The sequence below is a fragment of the Balaenoptera ricei genome, chromosome 17, assembly GCF_028023285.1.
Source record: "Balaenoptera ricei isolate mBalRic1 chromosome 17, mBalRic1.hap2, whole genome shotgun sequence".
Classification (NCBI taxonomy): Eukaryota; Metazoa; Chordata; class Mammalia; order Artiodactyla; family Balaenopteridae; genus Balaenoptera; species Balaenoptera ricei.
In genome coordinates, this window is record NC_082655.1 from 20,389,182 (window position 1) to 20,409,371 (window position 20,190).

At 41.6% G+C, this 20,190-nt stretch overlaps 1 protein-coding gene across 4 annotated transcripts in view; it reads left to right on the top strand.

The window, feature by feature from the left end:
- Positions 1-20,190, top strand: part of SAMD12 (sterile alpha motif domain containing 12) — a 414,693-nt gene that overhangs the window by 40,987 nt on the left and 353,516 nt on the right. The window lies entirely within an intron of this gene.

Here is a 20,190-nt window from a genome sequence, read left to right on the forward strand (position 1 = left end):
TTGTAAAAGGCCCAGTTGGCTGCATGAGTATGAGGGGGCTTTTTGCTGACAATCACAATAACAAGTAATATTTTGTTAAATATATACATATATGCCAGGTACTATTTGAAGGACTCTTGATATACTGGCTTATTGTCTCCCTGTAACAATTCTATGAGGTAGACAATAGTAAACAAGACCCTAATTAATGAAAGGTATAATTGTTTTATTTTGTTGCAGGATACTTTGTTCTTTTAGTCTTTTAGCCTAGATGTTGGTATAAAACACACCTTGGTAAACTGGGAGGATGGATGATTCTTTAGTAAGAGCAACGTCTTTCAAAGGTTTTCTGCAATGGAACTGGCACTGTATGGGTTTTTGTCTGCAATCAGTAAAGATGTTCTTGTTGGAGGTGTATATTAGTTTGCCCCTTGGAAATTGAGAGGACTAATCTTCGTGTGGTTATTTGATTTCTCCCTTGTGCATTTCCTTCAAAGGAATTTCCTTTCAAATGTTGGTTGAGTGGATGAATATGTGCATGCCTTGGAAAGCAAACGTTGCAATCATCCAAGAAAAACCTTAAGTAGAAAGGTCACTTGGCTGTCATACAATAACCACCACTCCCCCCCAAAAAATGCCTTCCAAAATCAGATGTGAATTTTTCTTCTTTATCTGTAGTTTTGAATAATTACCATGGCTGCTTCCCTTCTTTAGTGTGGATAATTAAAAACTGATGACATAATGAGTGTCTGTGTGTCTGTGTTGTAGGGAGTGGGGAATGGTTAGCAAGGAAGATATTGCAGATATTTTGCACTAGATATTGTAGCTGAGAGAAATTGCACCTTATAGGAAACTGGTTGATTATTGAGGTTTGGTCTGTAAGAGGAGTTGGGAATAAGTGAGCCCTATTATGACATCTAAATCCGATCAGCCAGTGGTGACATCTTGAAAGAGTGAGAAAAAAATGTCTTAAGGGTCTTCTTTAACTAGGAAGATAAATGATTTGTCTGAGTAGGATCTTTTCAAAGAGATGCTTAAAATATTAAAAATTAGAGTGGAGAAAAAGAAAACAAGTTATTGACGTTTGCCTGATTTAATTCACCTTTCAACATGTCCAGATTCTCTTTTATTTGCACAACAGATTGGTGATATAAGAAGTTTGATTCAAACCTGATAGGATTTGATAACTTCTGAATTATTTGGAATGTGTGCAATTGTAGTAAACCCTGAATTTTCATGTCAGTAGCACCTGCCTTTGCCTCTAGATCACCTTACGTTTGCTTTGCTGAAAACCTACTTCACTGAGAATGTAGTTGTCCATAATGAACCTTTCCTCAGGAATAACCTACAGCTGGAAACCACACTTATCTGAGTTTGTCCAGATCACCTACAATGAAACCGCCAAACAGGGTTGAGAGGGGATTCTGAATGTCTTCACATTGACATGTTTAGGAGTGAACAGACGAGGAGCTCTTGTTACAAAGTATTTATTTTTTCATGCAGGACTTGATGACAATGGTGGTTGCTGCTGGGGGGACAAAATAAAAAGAGCTTGATTACTGCAGACCTGCAGTGTCACATACCCTGGAGATTCTGAGCCACAGACAATGTGAACATATTCTGTGCATGTACAGACACATTGAAATGTGCCCTCCTGTTGCACTTAGAGGGTTATTGCAGCTGTGAGTCATCCTTTTTCCTTGGGTAAATAATTGAATCTCTGGTAACTTGACCTACTCTAAACTTACCGTAAAAAACCTCTGGCTAGAAATGCATGCACTTAAAGCCACTCAGTAGTGTAAGTTGGTACAGATTTTCTGGAGGACAGTCTGATAGAGTTATCAACATTTTAAATGTGTATAAGTTTTGAGCCAGTAATTCCCTCTCTCGGAACTTGTCCTAAGGAAATAATCATCCAGATGTGCAAAGATGGCTGTAGGAGAATGGTCACTCTAGCAATGTTTATAATATGAAAACAATGTCCTTTCATAGGACATTGGCTCAAGAAACTGTGTGTTCGTGGAATGGAATAGAGTTCTCCCTTTATAAGGGCGAGGGAGACCTATGTGTATTTATCCTAGTCTATTCAGGCTGCTATAACAATACCTTAAACTAGGTGACTTATAAACAATAGAAATTTATTTCTCACAGTTATGAAGGCTCGGAAGCTCAGGATCAAGGTGCCACCAGATTGAGTATCTGATGAGAGCTTGCTTCCTGGTTCATAGACAGTCATCATCACACTGTGTCCTCACATGGTGGAAAGGGACCAGGAATCTCTCTGGAGTCTCTTTTACAAGGGCACTAATCCCATTCATGAGGGCTCCACCCTCATCACCTAAAGGGACCTCCCAAAGTCCCCTCCTTCTAACACTATCACATTGGGGGTTAGGTTTCAGCATGTGAATTTTAGGGAGACACAGACATTCAGTCTATAGCAGTGTTTATGTGGGAAAATGAGTATGCTGCTATTTTAGAGTGGGGAGAGGAGGGAGAAGGGCAAGTTAACTGCACACTGTGTAAAACGTTCCCATTTTCGTAAAAATATCTTTTCTCTGTGAAAAGGCATCACCGAGTCTGAAAGAGTTCATTCCACAGTTTGAGCAGCAGTTTACATCTGGAGCTGAGATTATGGGGAAAACTTTCTTTTTCTGCACTTGAGTTTTTTTGTTTTTTTTTAAAGATATGTACCCTTCCAAGCATATTTATTTTAAAGCCCTTTTCAGATTGCCCCATTAACTTAAGCAGCTCATCCATGACTTTTCCTGTTTGTTGAGTCTGTATTCTGCCTTTGAGGGTGCTGTCTTTCCTCCCGTGGCTCCTAATTCTTGCTGGTTATTTGCCAAGGGGGAGTTATCTCGGGGACTATGCATGCCTTGGGTTGTGGAGGCCATTTGGTGAGGTGCTTTTGTAGTCTTTGTGCTGCTGAAGCAAGCACTGATGAGGTGCTTTTGTGTTTGTCCCTTCCTGAACTTTCTGGGATGTAACAGTTTTGACCAGGTGTTTAATTATGTTTCAATTTGATGTTCTCTTTGCTGACTGACTATACAAATCAAGTCCCCCCAGATGTGCTCTCCCATCTGCAGGCTTCACGCAGGAACCTGGTTCTAGCACGCTATCATGCCTGTGGGTTCTGCCACTTTTGGTCTGGCCAAGTTGGGCTTTGAAACCAATCCCTCTTCCAGATCTCCAGCAGGCATACTGTGCTTCAATCCTCCTCATTGCTGTGGGCTCCTGGCACCTAGAGATGTCTCTTTGGCCTTATATAAATTTGAAAATATATTTTCTAATATCTTTAAGTTTTTAGAGCCAGAGAGGGGATTGTATAGCACAAGTTTAATCTACCGTCTTGACCCTGAAATTTACATTGCTTTCATAGTTAAAAAATATCTCTATCGCTACATATCTTTGGAAAAATCATCCTTTTTGTTTCTTTATCTTAAATGTGATTTGGCACCCTTGGCCCCAGTTACTCTAAAGACTAGGGCCCTGATTCCAGAAAGAGGTTATCGGTGCTATGAGTTGCCGTCAGCTCTTATAGACAAAAGAGAAATCAATAGAGAACCAAGCTCACTTTGTTTTTTTGTTTGCTTTTTTTTTTTTGGCTGCACCGCATGGCATGAGGGATCTTAGTTCCCCAACCAGGGATCGAACCCGTGCCCCCCACTGCAGTGGAAGTACAGAGTCTTTACCACTGGACCGCCAGGGAGCTGGACCCCCGAGCTCACTTTTAAGCCTATTATTAGGTAGCATAGAGTCTAGTTGGAAAAAAAAAAAAAAGAAAGAAACAGATCCAATTGAATTGTGGATTTGCAAAAGCGATTTACCATTGGGAGTGCTAAATGCCGGTGAGGACTTAGGAATTCAGAGAGTATGCATGCCATACCACAGCTGCAGTTATAAGTTCAAAATGCAAAAACATGTTGACTTAGCTTTACAGGTGGATACCAGGCAAGAGATAGTACGGATAGCATTTCCTCTCATCGGGAGGGCCAGAAGGTATGAAGGTACACAGCTGCTTCTGTTCCTTCACCCACACAGGGGTACCTACAACTGCTACAGATGAGAGCCAAGGTGAGGATGAGTTTCCTTGACTCAGAGAAGGCACAGCCTCTTTTTCCCACCATTCTTTTTACCATTCTAGTCATGTGGGCCCAAGGCTATCTCACAGGTCCTGTAGACCAGGTGTGGTCCACATAGCAGTTTTCAAGGAAGCAGCGCTGTGAGCCCCTGGGGTCCTTCCCGGACAGGCCTGAGGTTAATGAACCCTTCCTTCCAGAGCAGTAGGCATGGGGCTGCCAGAGGGTAGGTACTCCAGGAGAGGAAGAAATGCACCTATGCTGTGAAATACGGGTAACATTCAGATATGCAGTAGTGAGAATGGAAGGCGTCCTTAGCAATGGTGTGACCACAGACATTTTCAGGTGCTCTCGGCAACAGTCTCCTTGAGTCCAGGTTTGTGTTGCGGAAGATGAGGTTGGAACAGTAGGTTGGGGCCCAGTCGTATGGGATTTGAATGCTAGGAGCGTAGATTTGTTTTCTATCTGCACCATCCAATATGGTAGCCACTAGCCATGTGTGGCTATTAAATCCATTAAAAATGAATAAAATGAAAAATTGTTTCCTTGGTCACACCAGCAAAATTTCAGGTGTTCTGCATGTGTCTAAGGATTACTGTCTTGGAAAGCACAGACATAGAACATCACAGAAAGTTCTGTTGGACAGGCTGCTCTGGTTTGTGGAAGCCATTGAAGTTTTCTGGGTATAGGAGTGAGTAAGATGAAAAGATGGAATTGTGTGATCTGACCCTTGTCCTTGGGCCTGGGGGCACATGTGCTTCAATCATGAGAAAAATGTGGAAAGGGGAGTCTGTTTTGAAAGTGATATCCCTAAATGCTCTGATGGTTGGAATTTGAGTTTCCATGGCAACTCAGGCTATGGAATAAGACCAGCCCATCAGCAAACAGTATCCTGGCTGTTCACCTTGGAATTCTGGAATGTGTCCTCACAAGTGGCCTAAATACAGCATTGCGAAACTAGAAACTCTTCACTTCTAGACTTGCTTTTCTAGGTGCTTATGAGAAAACTTACCCTGTGTTTTCATGCCTATGAAATAAGGGTTTCATAAGGTTAATCTTTATTTTTTCTTGCCAGCAATGTTAATTCACCAGAGCCTGTAAAGTGGTGAATCAGAGTAATGATCAAGAGTCTTGGTGGCTTTTTGTGTGTCCCTCTTATATGTGTCACTGCCCCCTTTTTATTTATAAAATCTCTGTTTTGCAGCTGAGAAAACAAAGAATTTGAATGGCTTGCCAAAACTTAGTTTCTGGCTAAAAATTGGAGGAAGATGAAATTCACATCTAAGTACAATGACCCTGAAACCATGATTTTTTTCACTCCTTTAACATTAAATGTACAAATGATTTATTTATTTGAAAAGAAAATATAATCTGATATACTGAGAATCTGGCCAACTAGGTGAAAGAAGAGGTTAAAACGCTGCCTGTATTCTTCCTTTCTTGCATAGAAACACAGCAGATCTTTATTGCTGTATTACATAAGGGAGAAGCAGCGCCAGCATCCAAAACAGTGAATAATTGCCTGCATTTGGCTTTGGGATGCATTCTGTGAATCTTTGGCAGCAGATAGCCTTTTCTCATTAGGCTAATATTAGATTTAGTTTGTGTTTCTTTGGCATTGAGTTAAAGGAGCTGGCCTGGAATTTTGTGTTGGAGGCAGGAGGAGGAGAAAGCCTGGTGCTTTGGGTAAGTCACAGGTGGATAAATGAGAGTTGACTGGAGGGCCGCTGGTGGACGTTTGTAAGAGTGGGCAGGAAGCAGTAATCTGGGATTGAAATGGAAAGTTCAAAGAATTTTGACTTGGGTTAAAGATGAAGGGTGGATTGTACTTAACCTTGATCAAATTACATGGCTCAGCTGTCTCTGAGAAGGTCTGTAGTAATTTGGGGATAGAATGATCTAATTCTTGGCTCTCTGTATTTCTTGGCTTGGGGATCAAGAGTGTCTCCAAAAGAAGCTGCCAACCCAATATAATGTCACCAATGATAGGAAAGGACATAATGCATGGGAAACATAATGAGCACATCCTTAGTTAAGAATTGTCAGGGGTCAGAACAAGAGACAAGCCAGAATGACTTCATGCTATGTGAGTTCAGCTCCCCTCAACCCACCCCATATATGCACTGGGCACTTGGAAAGAAAGAAACTACAGTTAACCGATATTTGAAAAGGTAAGCATTTATTACCAAAGTGTTGAGCTCTGAAAAGTGTAACAGTACAGCATGTATTTGAGCCACCGTTTCATGGTACAATCAACCAAGAAGGAACCTTAGGGAACATCTGACTACCTGATTTATTTCATAGGTGAGGATGAGAATATATGGCTTCTCCAAAATCTTGAAGCTAGTAGTGGCATAGCCTAGCCTAAAACATAGTAATTCTGATCCATGGCCACTGCTTTCCACTCTGTTGTGCTGACAAATCTTATACAAAACAATAAGTGCCTGCAGCCATTTGGTTAATATTCCTTTTCTTGTGTACCAGGACTGTAGTACGTGCCGTTTGAAGATGCAAAATGGAAAGTTGCATCAGGGGAGGTGGAACCCCTATCAGTGGGTGGATCAGAGCCCAGTTACAATTCCATCGACAGTTTTGACACAGAGAAGATAGGCCTCTGGAAGAAGGCATTTGAGCTCTAAGCGTGGCTTGTCTGGTAGCACTCTGCCCAAATGCTTTTCTCTTCCAGCCTGAAATGCTGGAGATCAATATGTAAACCTTTCAACCATGGCAGCAGTTAGAATCATAACAGTCAGAACTGATAGAGAGATTTCAGAATTGTATGCATCTATGTAAAGGCAAGGGTATAATTTGTACCTAAGAAAGAGACAGACATAGGTGGCACACAGGACAGCAGTGAGCTTCTTCTGTAGTTGTGTTGAAAAGACTCCCAGTCCTTGATGGGTGATGCTGGAAAAGCCAAGAGGTATCTAAAAGCCCTGGTCAACTCAGCTGAGTGAAGAACTCAAGAAGCAGATAAAGTAGAACTTGAGAGAGAAGCTTGAGGCCGAGTAAGATGAACGGCAGAAGGTGGTGGAAGAAAGCAGGGTTGGGCCTTTGCTCACACAGCTAGAAGGCTGATGCTAGCTCCTGGTGAGGGGCACTGTCGTTCAACAGGCACACACCATCTCTGAGCATATAGTGTCACCCTCTTTCTCTCTACATACACACCAGATGCTAAAACGTTTTATAAAATCCATATTATTAAGATTTTTAAGTGTATCTTTGCTTTCCCTGGTATCCTATGTCATAGTTGCTGTTGAACTATGAAGACTTGGACTCAGGTGACCGTTTAGAACAGGGGTGTGCAAACTTTTGCTGTCAAGGGCCAGATAGTAAATGGCTCTGCGTGGTGGATGTTGCAGTCCCCACGTGACTTTGAGGAAGTGGATGCATTTCACTGAGACGCTTACAGGGGGACCTGTGGTTTAGATGCACATCTTCACTGCTCCACATTGGCTCGGCTGTGCCGCAGCCGATGGGAGGAGCTGGGCCGCTCAGCTTTAGACACTGCACACCCAGCATTCTGGAGCAATGTTGGGGGAGGGTGAGAGGTGGACAGGGTACTTGAAATAATTTTTTAAAAACACCTTGCTTTCTCTTCTTTCTTCTCTATAAATATACAAATGGCTACTGCTTATGTTCTATTTGGATATAAACTGCCAAAAGTTAATAGTTGTGAAGGGAAAAAAACACGGTAATAAGTAATACAGCATTTTAAACTGCCCTGGCATCACTCTTACCTTGAGAAAAAGAGAGTATTCCATTATGTAAAAAAAAAAAAAAAAAAATGCGAATTGCACAGCCAGTTCTGTTGTTTAGAGATCGATTATTCATCAGCACGTTGTGTTCAGTCATTCTACCCCCACTGCGTATTCTGAAGTCCACACGTGTTCCACCTCCACTGCCATCACCCGGGTCGACCTCATCATCTCTTAACTGGCTTCCACTTCACTCCTGCCCTCCTGTGATCCGTTCCCCACACGGTGGTCTTGAATCAAAGGATACCACTCACCAGCTTAGCGTCCTTAATGGTTTTTCCTAGCACTTAAAGTGAAAATCCAGACTCATTCCCACGGTAGGAACCCAAGATACTTGGGCCGTGCTTGACCTCCCTAATCCCACCTCACATCAGGCTTTCCTCTGGTTGTCTGAGCCCCAGACATACCTGTCTTTCTATTTCTCGAATATACCAAGGTCATGCTCTCTTGAGCGCATTCATACTTGCCATCCAGTCTGCCTGTATTTGCCCCGTTGATCATTGCACCACTGGTTCCTTGTCACGTAGGTCTCAGTCAGATGTCCCTCTGCAGAGAAACCTGACCACTCCAGTCACACTGTCTGACATCACTGTTCGTCCTCCATAGAGCTTCTTCCTGTCTGAAATCATCCTATTTATTTTGTGTCTCCAGTAAAATGTAGACTTCTTGAGAGCAGTGATCTTGACTATCTTGTTCACTGCTACAGCATCAGTGAGTGCCTGCTACAGGGTGCAGCCCATCATAAAGAATACACTTTTGATTTGATAAATGAAATTAGTTGATGTGACCCAGAAGTCCCTTGCCTCTGGGTCTTCCTTTCTTTTGCCTCATAGTTATTTCATTATCTTTAACCTCTCTACAAGCAAGCAGGAGGATACATCTTGCTGGATCCCATAACAATTAATGGCAGGGAATGCTTTTCTGGAAGGTGGGTGCAAGTGGAACATTGTCCACAGGATGAGCAAGGGATACTTCCATAGCTACTCCAATACCCTTCATCCTCAAAGTCTAGGTTGTCCCTTAGACTAGGCAAATACCTGTTTGTAGTCTGTGGTAGGCATTCCAAACTTCACTTAGGCCAAGAGTCTCCAACCTGCAGATGAGGACCAGTGATCTCTCTGCTATCTCCAGGGTTGGCCAAGATTTCAGATGGCGAGGTTCCTTCACCCCCACCCTTAGCTCTTCACCATCCTCAGTGTATGCATCAGCTGACTCCCCTGATTTCTACCCCATTTCCTTGAAGTCAAAACTTGAAGGTAATAGAGAGCAGCAGCTTCTCCTTAAATGACCAGGAACTCCTGACTTAAATTGAAAATCAGACCACCAGGTACCAAGCAACACCTAAAACATTATTGCCAGGGATTTATGAATTAGAAATAGTTTTCAAATGTTGCTTTCACATGTGACCATACATCTCTACTAATAGTCTGCTTGAGCTGCTGTAACAAAATTCCATAGATTAGGTAGCTTCTATAATAGACATGTGTTTCTCACAGTTCTGTAGGCTGGGGAGTCCAAGATCAAGGTACCAGCCAATTTGGTTCCTGACTTGCTGATGGAAACCTTCTGCCTGTGTCCTCACATGGTGGAGAGAAAGTGAGCTCTAGTCTCTCTTCCCCTTCTTAAAAGGACACTCCTCCTATCATGGGGCCGCCCCCTCATGACCTTATCTAAATCTAAGCATCTCCCAAAGGCCCTATCTCCACATACCACCACATTGAGGGTTAGGGCTTCAACATACGAATTTGGGAGGGGCCACAAACATTTGGTCCAGAATATATACCAAATATGCATTTTGGCCAAATGGCTGAGTGTTCAGTCACTATTTGGCTGAAGTGGAATATTATCATCATAGAAGGAATGTCTATCATACAAGGATAAACCTGAAATATTAGGAAGAATACCTATTTATTACAACTTAAAGTTATACCAAGCAGATTTTTTTTAAAAATTGGCATGTAGTGCAGTGTAATAATTCCTCAGAGCCGTCGGCTCCTGTGGTTTTTATATTGCACATTTATGATACTGAAAATATACCCTTTCAACTGAGGTCAGTGAAGGAGCAACATACATTCTGGTCCAGCTCTGCCACTACAGGGTCGTGCTAATGGTGATATTCCCAAGTCATTAAGCCTTCATCCTCTCCGATGATAACTGACCGAAATAAAGACTTCAACTCTTGGACTTGCCATCTTAGTTGAAGCTCATGAGGCAATTTCATTGAAACAATCCCATAAACTAAAGCTTTGGGCTGTATTTTTATTTTATAAGTTTATTTATTTTTGACTGCATTGGGTCTTCATTGCTGTGCACGGGCTTTCTCTAGTTGTGGCGAGCGGGGGCTACTCTTTGTTGCAGTAAGCAGGCTTCTCATTGCGGTGGCTTCTCTTGCTGCGGAGCTCGGGCTCTAGGTGCACAGGCTTCAGTAGTTGTGGCACACAAGCTCAGTAGTTGTGGTGCATGGGCTTAGTTGCTCCGCGGCCTGTGGGATCTTCCCAGACCAGGGCTCGAACCTGCGTCCCCTGCATTGGCAGGCGGATTCTTAACCACTGCGCCACCAGCGAAATCCCTGGGCTGTATTTAAAGAAGATGCTTTTTAAAAATTCTCAAGATCAAGCTGAATTTTGTTGCCATCCCTGTGGTTTTCTTTCTTCAAAGATGTTTTCACAATATTCATTGTAAAAACATGGTTTTCAGTTCAGCCAGAATGATCTTGTGAATGTGCCCGTCAGATCATGTTGTTCCTTTGCTCAGACTCCTCTCATCACTCACCATTTTCCTCAAATTAAAAGCCAAAGTCCTTTGGTGCCCTCCCAGGCCCAGCATGAGCTGTTCCCTGGCAAGTCACTCGTGTCATCTGCTGCTATACTCTTCCATGTTCAGGCTGCTCCTGGATTAAACCAGATATCTTCCCACCTCAGAGCCCTTGCACTGCCTGTTCCCTCTGCCTGCGATGTCTTTTTCTCAGGATGCACAAGGCTCACTCCTTCATCTTCTTCAAATCTTTGCTCACACATAACCTCAGGGAGGTTTACTGGGCTGTTGTATCAATAATTAAATAATGACCTCTTTTCCGGTGCCTCTGATCCCCGGCTCTTTTGTTATTCCCACTCAACCTACCCATCACTTTCTAAAGCAGTGTATCATCTCCTTATCTATTACGTGTATTATTATTTTATGTCATCCATCTGAGTGTAAACTATGTGAGGGCAGGGACCTGATTTGTTTTTTGATCTATCCCTAAGACTACTAACCATACTTGACACTTCATAGGGGCACAATTATTTGTTGTTTAAATGAATTCTTGTAATCAATGTGCATTTAATGTTCACCTGGCTGATAAACTTTTAATATAAAAACAAACCAGGAGATTTTCAAGTTACATGTAAAACGCCTACTTTTATTGGAAAGGGAATTTTCACATAGCACTAGTAAGCCTGAAGAAACATCCCTATCTGTGTTACTAGCAGTGCTATGATGATCAGATGTGTAAGTAACCTACGTGATCAAATGATCATTAATTGTGCACAAGGTCAAGGTTGCCAAAAATAGAGCTGAAATGGCATTTGGCTACTTGGCCTGCCAAAAACCAAGGCTGAAGCCAAATCCTAATAGAATTTTGGCCAAATGCCACAACCAAAGCTGAACTCCATTGCCTCCCTGTTCTTTATGTAATTAAGCAGCTTAGCTCCTAAATGCTCTCATGTCTGACTTGCCCATTGTGTAATCTGGTTTTGGGGAGAAATCTGATACCAGCCTTTTCTCCTGTTGTACTAAATAGACAAAAAAGGGTTAGCGCTATACATGCCTGGATAGTAGTAACTTCTTGGAGGTAGCCAGAACTGTAACAAACAAACAGGAGAGAGAAAGGCATCAAAGTTTGGATTTGTTATCAGGCAGAACGTTTTTATAGAGGATATGCACTTTCACGATTTTGATTGCTCCTTACATAACAGTAAAGAACATGGACTCTGGGACTTAGTGTGCAGTCCCTATTCTACCCTGCTACATGCTAGCTGTATAACCTGGGGCTAATTTCTTGTCCTTCCTCTGTCTCAGTGTCTTCATCTGTAGGGGTAATCATAGTATCTACCTCATTGGGTGGTTGGTAGTATCATTGGAATTTATATATAAAGTGCTCAAAACGACTCCTGGCATATAGTAAGCATGCTGTTAAGTTTGCTACTATCATTGTTCTTAATATCATCATTATTGTCAGAAAATATTTTGGCAAGATGGATTAGAGAAAATGCTTTTTTTTTTTTTCCAGCAGAGGTTTCGAATTGGCTGCCTGCAGCCATATTGGGTCTACCAACACGTTTGTTTGCCCACACGAACTTAAGTTTTAAATGAATTCTTCAGCAGTGGAAAACCCCTGAAGTTCTTCATTTGAATGCTTCAGATTTCCCACTTCACTTGAAAATTTTTTAAAAATCTGGAAATGATAAGCCTAAATTGGTACCAGCTGGAGTTGTCAGCAGCTGCCCCTTTTAGACGAGCAGTCTCTCCACTTTGGTTCGGTCTATGCCTGGCCCTCTTCACTCATGATGTTTCCTGCTAGGCTTCTATAGGGAGTTTAGTTTGTGACCTTCAGGGTACAGGATGCTGACATAGTATAAAAAGTATAGTTAACCCTCTCTTATTTAGTGAGAATGGCTTTTATCTCCTTAAAATGCACATATCATTCAACATTCAAAGTATCTATTAGAGCTCTTATTCTGGTGATACCTATATTGAATAAGACAGAAGTAGAAACTGGGTCTCAAATATGTGCTATGATACAAGTTCTAATATATATTTGGAAGGAAACCAACCACAGTCCGAGAAACTGAGGTAGAAAATAAAGTTGGAGTAGAGGATTGGGGAGGGAAGGAAAAAAGGGAGGAAGGTTGCTTTCTGAAATGAAATCTACATGTTGGAAAGGAGCAGCCTTGCCAAAAGATGGGACAGCTTGTGCAAGGACCCTGAAGTAGAGAAGAATGTCTCCTGCTGAGGAATGGATAGAGACCAATGTGGCAGGTGTACAAATGGCTCAAGATGATATTGGAGAGATCCTGTGGATCTGCCTGAATTTTATACTTAGTTCAATAGAGAAATCCATGGAAGGTTTCAGATAGGGGAGGGGCTTACAAAGAGAAGATCCTAGCTGCTTCTCAGAGGGTTTGTTAGAAGAGAGCAGGAGGAGAAACAGGGAGACTAGGAAGTGGATACTGCAGTTGATGGAGGTGAGAGATGGTGTCTTGGGCCAGGGTGATACCAGTAGAAGTGGAGAGAAGTGGGCAAACTTGAAGTTTATTTTGAAGACAGAAGTGGTAAGATGTGATTAGGTGTAACCCAGGAGGCAAAGGGGGGAATCGAGGATGACTCCGAAGTCCCTGGTTTGAGCAGATACCTGGACATTGGTGTTATTTAGTAAGATGGAGAAAAATGGCAAGGAGGGGAGGATGTTAAAAGGGGAAGATTTGAGGTGAAATCAGAAGTTTCATTTTGACCATATTTTATGACTTTTCAGTTACATCCCAGAGAAGGTGTCAGGTAAGCCATTAAACTTTCAAATCCAGGTTTCCAAGGGAGGTCTCGGCTACAGCTATAGATCAGCGGTCACATCTGTCACACTGTGGTGTGTACCTGTGTGTGTGTGTGTGTTGGTGGGGGGGGGGGTTACCAAATATGTAGAAACCAAAGGATTTTTTCATTGGTCCTTACCTCTGGGAGGTTGTATCTCTGGTTTCCCTGCCTCTGCTGCTGCTGCTACTACTTTGATTGTTATCCTTGCCATGTTATTGAACTTTGAGCCTAAGTACTAGGCTGTTCAGTTTGGAGGGTAATGACATAGCATGAAAGCACTTGGGTAGAAATAGCTCATCTTAACTTTTTTCTTTTCAGCCTCATGTTTTTTACCCCCACCCCCACCCCGCCCTGCAACTGACAATCATATTTGCCTACTGTTAACTGTTTTACACATTTGGTGAAAAGAAGCCAGTGCATTGCATGGCCATTTGGGAAAAGGGAGGAGTAGGGTTGTTGGGATGAGTAGCTGATAGTTTTTAAGCTTTGAAGCCTTATTAACTTTCTGTAGGGATATGAGGGTGTCTCTGCTGTTTATTAGTGCTGTCATCATAGTTGTCCCTTGTGTTCACTACCATCCACTTCTCTCCTCCTGGGCTCCTGGAAGACTGCACTTCCCAATCTCCCAGAATGCCTAGTTCTAGATGGTGGCCTGTGAGAGAAACACGCTGCCCTAACGGGCTGGGGCAGCAAAAACCCTGGTGCAAACTTCCAACTCCCTCTTCCCTTTTGGGGAGTATGATGGCCACATGCTCAGATGGCAGAGCACAGAGTCAAAGGAACTTTGATCACCAAGTCACAGCGTAGAGGACAATTGCCCAGGAGCTGACTTGGCACTGACTTTGTATAAGCAAGAAATAAACTTTCATTATGTCCGAAGGTGTGAGGAATGTTTGTTACTGCAGCATAAGCTTAGCCTAATCAGTTTAATCCAGGTGGCATCTGGGAACCATGCAGTAATGTTTGCCCAAAACCTAAGCTCCTCACAGGCAGGCATCTTGTTGAACTTCAAGCCAAGTGCAACCCCTGACAAAGATGGGTGTGCTTGGGCTTCCCTGGTGGCGCAGTGGTTGAGAATCTGCCTGCCAATGCAGGGGACGCGGGTTCGGGCCCTGGTCTGGGAGGATCCCACATGCCACGGAGCGGCTGGGCCTGTGAGCCACAACTACTGAGCCTGCACGTCTGGAACCTGTGCTCCGCAACAAGAGAGGCCGCGAGAGTGAGAGGCCCGCGCACCGCGATGAAGAGTGACCCCCCCCCCAACTTGCCGCAACTAGAGAAAGCCCTCGCACAGAAACGAAGACCCAACACAGCCAAAAATAAATAAATTAATAAATAAAAATTAAAATGGAGATTTCTTTAAAAAAAAAAAAAAAAAGATGGGTGTGCTTAACTAATACTCAGTATCAATCATGACTTTTCTTCTCAACAGATGGAGATTATCAGTGCCCTTTTCATTCTGAACTACTGAACTAACATTAAACTGCTATTTGAAGATTTTAAAGCTTTTTCCCTGGGGTCCCAGCAATTGTTACCAATGTCAGGACATTATAGTGCCCCGTTTTGTGTTTGTCTGTAATTGACAGCAGTTAGCTTCTGATCCCATCTCATTTTGATGCTGTGATTTCCTTTAGCTCATGTTTTTTTCTAGAATGTATCACTAAGTGCTCAGTACTTGTAACCGGTCTACATTATTGGCTTTAATTTAGAGACGAAGGTTGTTTTCTCCATTGTTATTTGTGTGTGTGCCTCTTGTGTGTGTGTATGTGGTTTCATCCGCTTAAGCAATTATTTAGTTTTGGAGATGCTGACCTCTTTTTCCTTCCAGAATGCAATATGGGTTGTGTCTCTTACCACTTACACATCGACTTTAAGACACAAATGCTTCTCCATGAATGACTCTTTTCCCTCTTGGGCTTACTTGGCTAATATTTATCAGCAACATCTGGGGTTTAGCCCAGTGAAGTTATTTACAGCAGTGCATATTAGTGCACTTCTCTGAGTCATGGCAGTTGCTAGCCAACTCTGCCATTTTGTTGACGATGGTCCCCAGTGGAACCCCAAGATTTGCAGCTTTTTCTCAGGAAGCAGAAGGCTTGTGTGCCTTGATGGAAAATCCAGAAAACATAGGGAGAAGGAGTGGTCATAATAAGCATGGACGTTAGGAATCATCCAGCCTTTTCGTTTTACTGGTGAGAAAATTGATGGGCAAAGAAGAGGGATGCTCCAAAGAAGACACACAGATGGCCACGAAGCACATGAACAGCTGCTCAACATCACTAATCGTTAGAGAAATGCACATCAAAACTACAATGAGGTATCACCTCACGCCGGTTAGAATGGGCATCATCAGAAAATCTACAAACAGCAAATGCTGGAGAGGGTGTGGAGAAAAGGGAACCCTCTTGCACTGTTGGTGGGAATGTAAATTGATACAGCCACTATGGAGAACAGTATGGAGGTTCCTTAAAAAACTAAAAATAGAATTATTATATGACCCAGCAATCCCACTACTGGGCATATACCCAGAGAAAACCATAATTCAAAATGACACATGCACCCCAATGTTCTCATTGCAGCACTACTTACAATAGCCAGGTCATGGAAGCAACCTAAATGCCCATCGACATACGAATGGATAAAGAAGATGTGGTACATGTATACAGTGGACTATTAACTCAGCCATAAAAAGGAACAAAATTGGGCCATTTGTAGAGACATGGATGGACCTAGAGTCTGTCATACAGAGTGAAGTAAGTCAGAAAGAGGAAAACAAATACCGTATATTAACGCATATATATGGAATCTAGAACAATGGTACAGATGAACCGGTTTGCAAGGCAGAAATAGACACAGATGTAGAGAACAAACGTATGGACCCCAAGGGGGGAAAGAGGTGGGGGGCGGTGTGTGTGGCGGTGGTGGTGGTGGGATGACCTGGGAGATGGGGATTGACATGTATACACTAATAGGTATAAAGTAGATAACTAATAAGAACCTGCTGTATAAAAAATTAATTAAATTAAAAAAAAAGAGGGATGACTTGCAGAAGCCTGCAAAAAATAAGTTATAGAGATGCAAGTAGCAGTCAGGTCTTTTGCACCCAATGAAGAAAATGTTTAATCCAAATGTTTATGGGAAAGAAGGTTTCTTTGTTCACAGATCATTTTTAGATTTTATTTCAGGGAAGAAAAATATGAGAAAGTTCGAGTTGTATAGGGGTTGGTTATTTTCATCATTTTAAGGGTTTCTCCACTTTCTTCCTGGAGAGGATCTCCTTGGAGCCATCCCTTGGTTAGAGCAGGGCGGGAAATTGCCTTCAGCTTTATGCTCTGGGCTTGGATGGTGATGGCTGCTAATGAGAATGGAATGAAATTTGCAGCAACAGGGATGGACTTGGAGGGTATTATGCTAAGTGAAATAAGCAGACAGAGAAAGACAAATACTGTATGTTATCACTTATATGTGGAATCTAAAAAATAAAACAAGCTAGTGAATATATATAACACAAATGAAAAAGACTCATAGAAACCACAGTCTAGTTGTTACCAGTGAGGAGAGGGGCAAAATAGAGGTAGGGGATTAAGAGGTACAAACTACTATGTATGAAATGAACTACAAAGATAAATTTATCCCATTACAAATATCAAGAAATGCTAGATGAAATATAACAGAAATCCTAATCAATACCTGGCAGAGCTTCTAAGCAGGGTAAAGGAAATCACCAGATGCTAGAAACAAGAAGGGGACTAAAAACCAGGAGGTGAGAATCTGGGGCGGGGGGGTCATTGTGATGCCCTTGGTTGAAGGTTGACACTTGGGTTTTAAAACTCGTGGAGTTAAGAAGTGAGAGAGTCGGAACTGCTCCCCCCACATAGAATAAGAATGCTGAAAAGGCTGTGTTCTCTGAGCAAGAATGGTCTCAAGAGTCTTCCCACTAGTACAAGAAAGCGAAAGGAAGTGTATCTGTCTTCAGCTGGGTTCTGGTTAGGGAAAGAAGAGTCTTCCTAGAAAAACTTGAATTTATGTACCTGACTTCCTGTGAATTTGGAATTTATATTTGTAATTCCCATGTGTTCCAGGAGCTGAAAGCTGAGAAATTAATTCCCAAATTAGTTTTGTGCCAGTAATAGCCTTGGGACAAGTCCCAGAACCAAAATCTACTCTGGAGGGAGTTTTTGAGATATTAGGGAATCAATAAATAAGTCTCCTCCCAACTATAATTTAGTTGGGACCCAACTAAATTATAGTCAGGCAGATGTCAATTGGAAATTCACCCTGTTCCTGACACATCGGGTTGGATAGCGTGCAGTATGAACTTGCTAGTACTTCACTCTCAAACCTGATCAACTTCTTCATTGAGTCTTAGCTCAGTTTCACAATTGCTGATCACCCACATGGAACAGACCATTTACAGCAATCTCCCCAAAGATTGTGTGTGGTCTAGCAGTCATCCTTGTCACCATATAATGATAGAAGGAACAATTCCCTAGTAGTATGGAAGTTGCATGCACCTAATAAAATAGCCTCAAAATAGATAAATAAATTGGAGAAATTGACAAATTCACAGTCATAGAAGGAAGTTTTAACTTTTCTTAGTAATTGAGACCCTAGGTGGACCAGTATTAGAAAGGATATAGAAAATATGAACAACCCAGTAAAGAATCTTGATGTAGTAGAGTTAGTAGCTTGGGCTAACAAGGAATACACATTCTATTCGTACATACAAGCCAGTAAGCTACAGCTGACAAAATTAAAGGTGCACATGCTATAACAGAGATTACGTCTTACATCCTTGTATAGAAACTGATTTGTGAAAGGACATTTACATAAATGTTAATTACAGGATTATTTATAATACAAAAAATAAGAACCTAAATAATCAGAAGACCAGCTAAATGAATTGTTCATACAAGGAATACTAAACATAATTTTAAATGATTGGACTGGAGTTATCTGACTCAAAATGCGTAGGTCTCATAAATGTGAGTAGCAATCAAATTGTAGAGTAATATATGCAGCATGATGACATCAATATTAAGTATAAAAATGTAAAAAATATATTTGTGGGTACATAAATCATTGCCAACTGGTAAATGACATGTATACATACTGGAGGAAGCAAGGGAGGGGAACAGGTTTCACAAAGGTGCTTTTGACTGTCCTTGAAATTTTTTGTTGTTAAAAACGATTCTAAAAAAAAAAAAACCAATTCTAGAAGACTATGCTTAGGGGTATGGGAGTGACGTTTTCAAAGGGAGGAATGTTGGATCTTTGAAAATATTAAAAAATCATACTCTGAATGGAATTGTTTCCCCGTTAAATCTTTAACATTTCCCCATAAGGTGATTGGTAGGTAGATTTCTATTCCCCCCGTTTTAAAGATAAGAATACTGGTGAGGCCCAAGAGTGAGGACCCCAAATCTGAATTTTATACCTTTGGCTCAGTGCTCTGTCCATAATTATTTTACTCTGACATTTTCTAGTTCCCCATTCTCAGGATGTGATTTCATCATTTTTTTTTCTAAGCCACTTTAGTAGAACGTAACTAATGACTAGGTACTCACTAGAAATCACCAAATATCAAGGATTGGTAATTGTGCCCCCAAAATCATTTAAAAATCACTTTAATATGTAGTGAGTTGACACAACGCTCAAGGATCCAGTCATACCCATTGCCCAATTTCATGTTGCAATGAGAAGGGGGCTGCATTGGTTGTGGCCAAGCTAATTACCATATAATAAACATTTTCTTATGGTTTGTTTCTCTGTTCAGGAAATGTAATGGTAAGCACATAACAGAGCTGGTTTGCAGTTCATTGGCACAATATGTTATTTAGTCGGATGGGAGAGATGTACAGTGTGCTGATTTGCAGGGTAGAAGAGACGGCTAATTTAAATTTTATGATATTAATATTTTTGAATATTGGTTGTAGAATTCATTAAGTTGTTTGATTCATTAAGAAAAGACTTTATATCTAGTGTCCGTGTGGTAGTGTGGAGGAAGACGTTTGTTGTTGTATGTCTATAATGCAAAGAGATGCACTAGAAGAAACCCAGCTGGCTTCATTGGGACTGGGGCGGGGGAATGAAGAGGAGGAATACTGTTGTTTTAGGGAATTTAGTATATTTGTTTTCTGGCACCCACTCAAAGAGAGAGAAATACTGTAAGCAAACTGTGAAACTTGGGTAAGAATGTCTTAGTTGTTTCATTAGTGATTTAAACAAAACTAAGAATGGAAATCAAGTGTAAAGATAACATCAGGAAAGGAATTCTTCAGTGTGTGCCCTGAGAAAGTTGTAATTGAAACTAATTTATCATTAATTGATTTGTGTACTTGGTGGGTTGTGTATTTTGCTTTATTCTCACATTTGCCGTGTTAACAAACAACGGATGACTGTCGGCTCTTTTGCAGTTGTTGAATTAGTGATTACTTTTTTACCCAAATCCCTGATTGGTCATCTTTAGGTTTGAGTCTTCCTCTTGCAAATGCACAGACATGGAAAAATATGGTGTATTAGAGTTCTCTGGACAGAACCAATAGGTTATATAGCTACAGATCCATCCTCCCTCACATCTTCTACTTCCTACCTACCTCGGCATCTGCCTGCCTACCCACCCACACACCTAGAGACTGACTGGTTAAGGAAATCACTCATGATTGTGGGGCCTGACAAGTTCAAAATCCACAGGGCAGGTGGCAGGCTGGAAACTCAGGCAGGGTTTATGTATTGCAGTTTTGAGGCAGTATTTTTTCTTCTTTGGGAGACCTCAGTCTTTGCTCTTAGAGCCTTCAATCGATTGG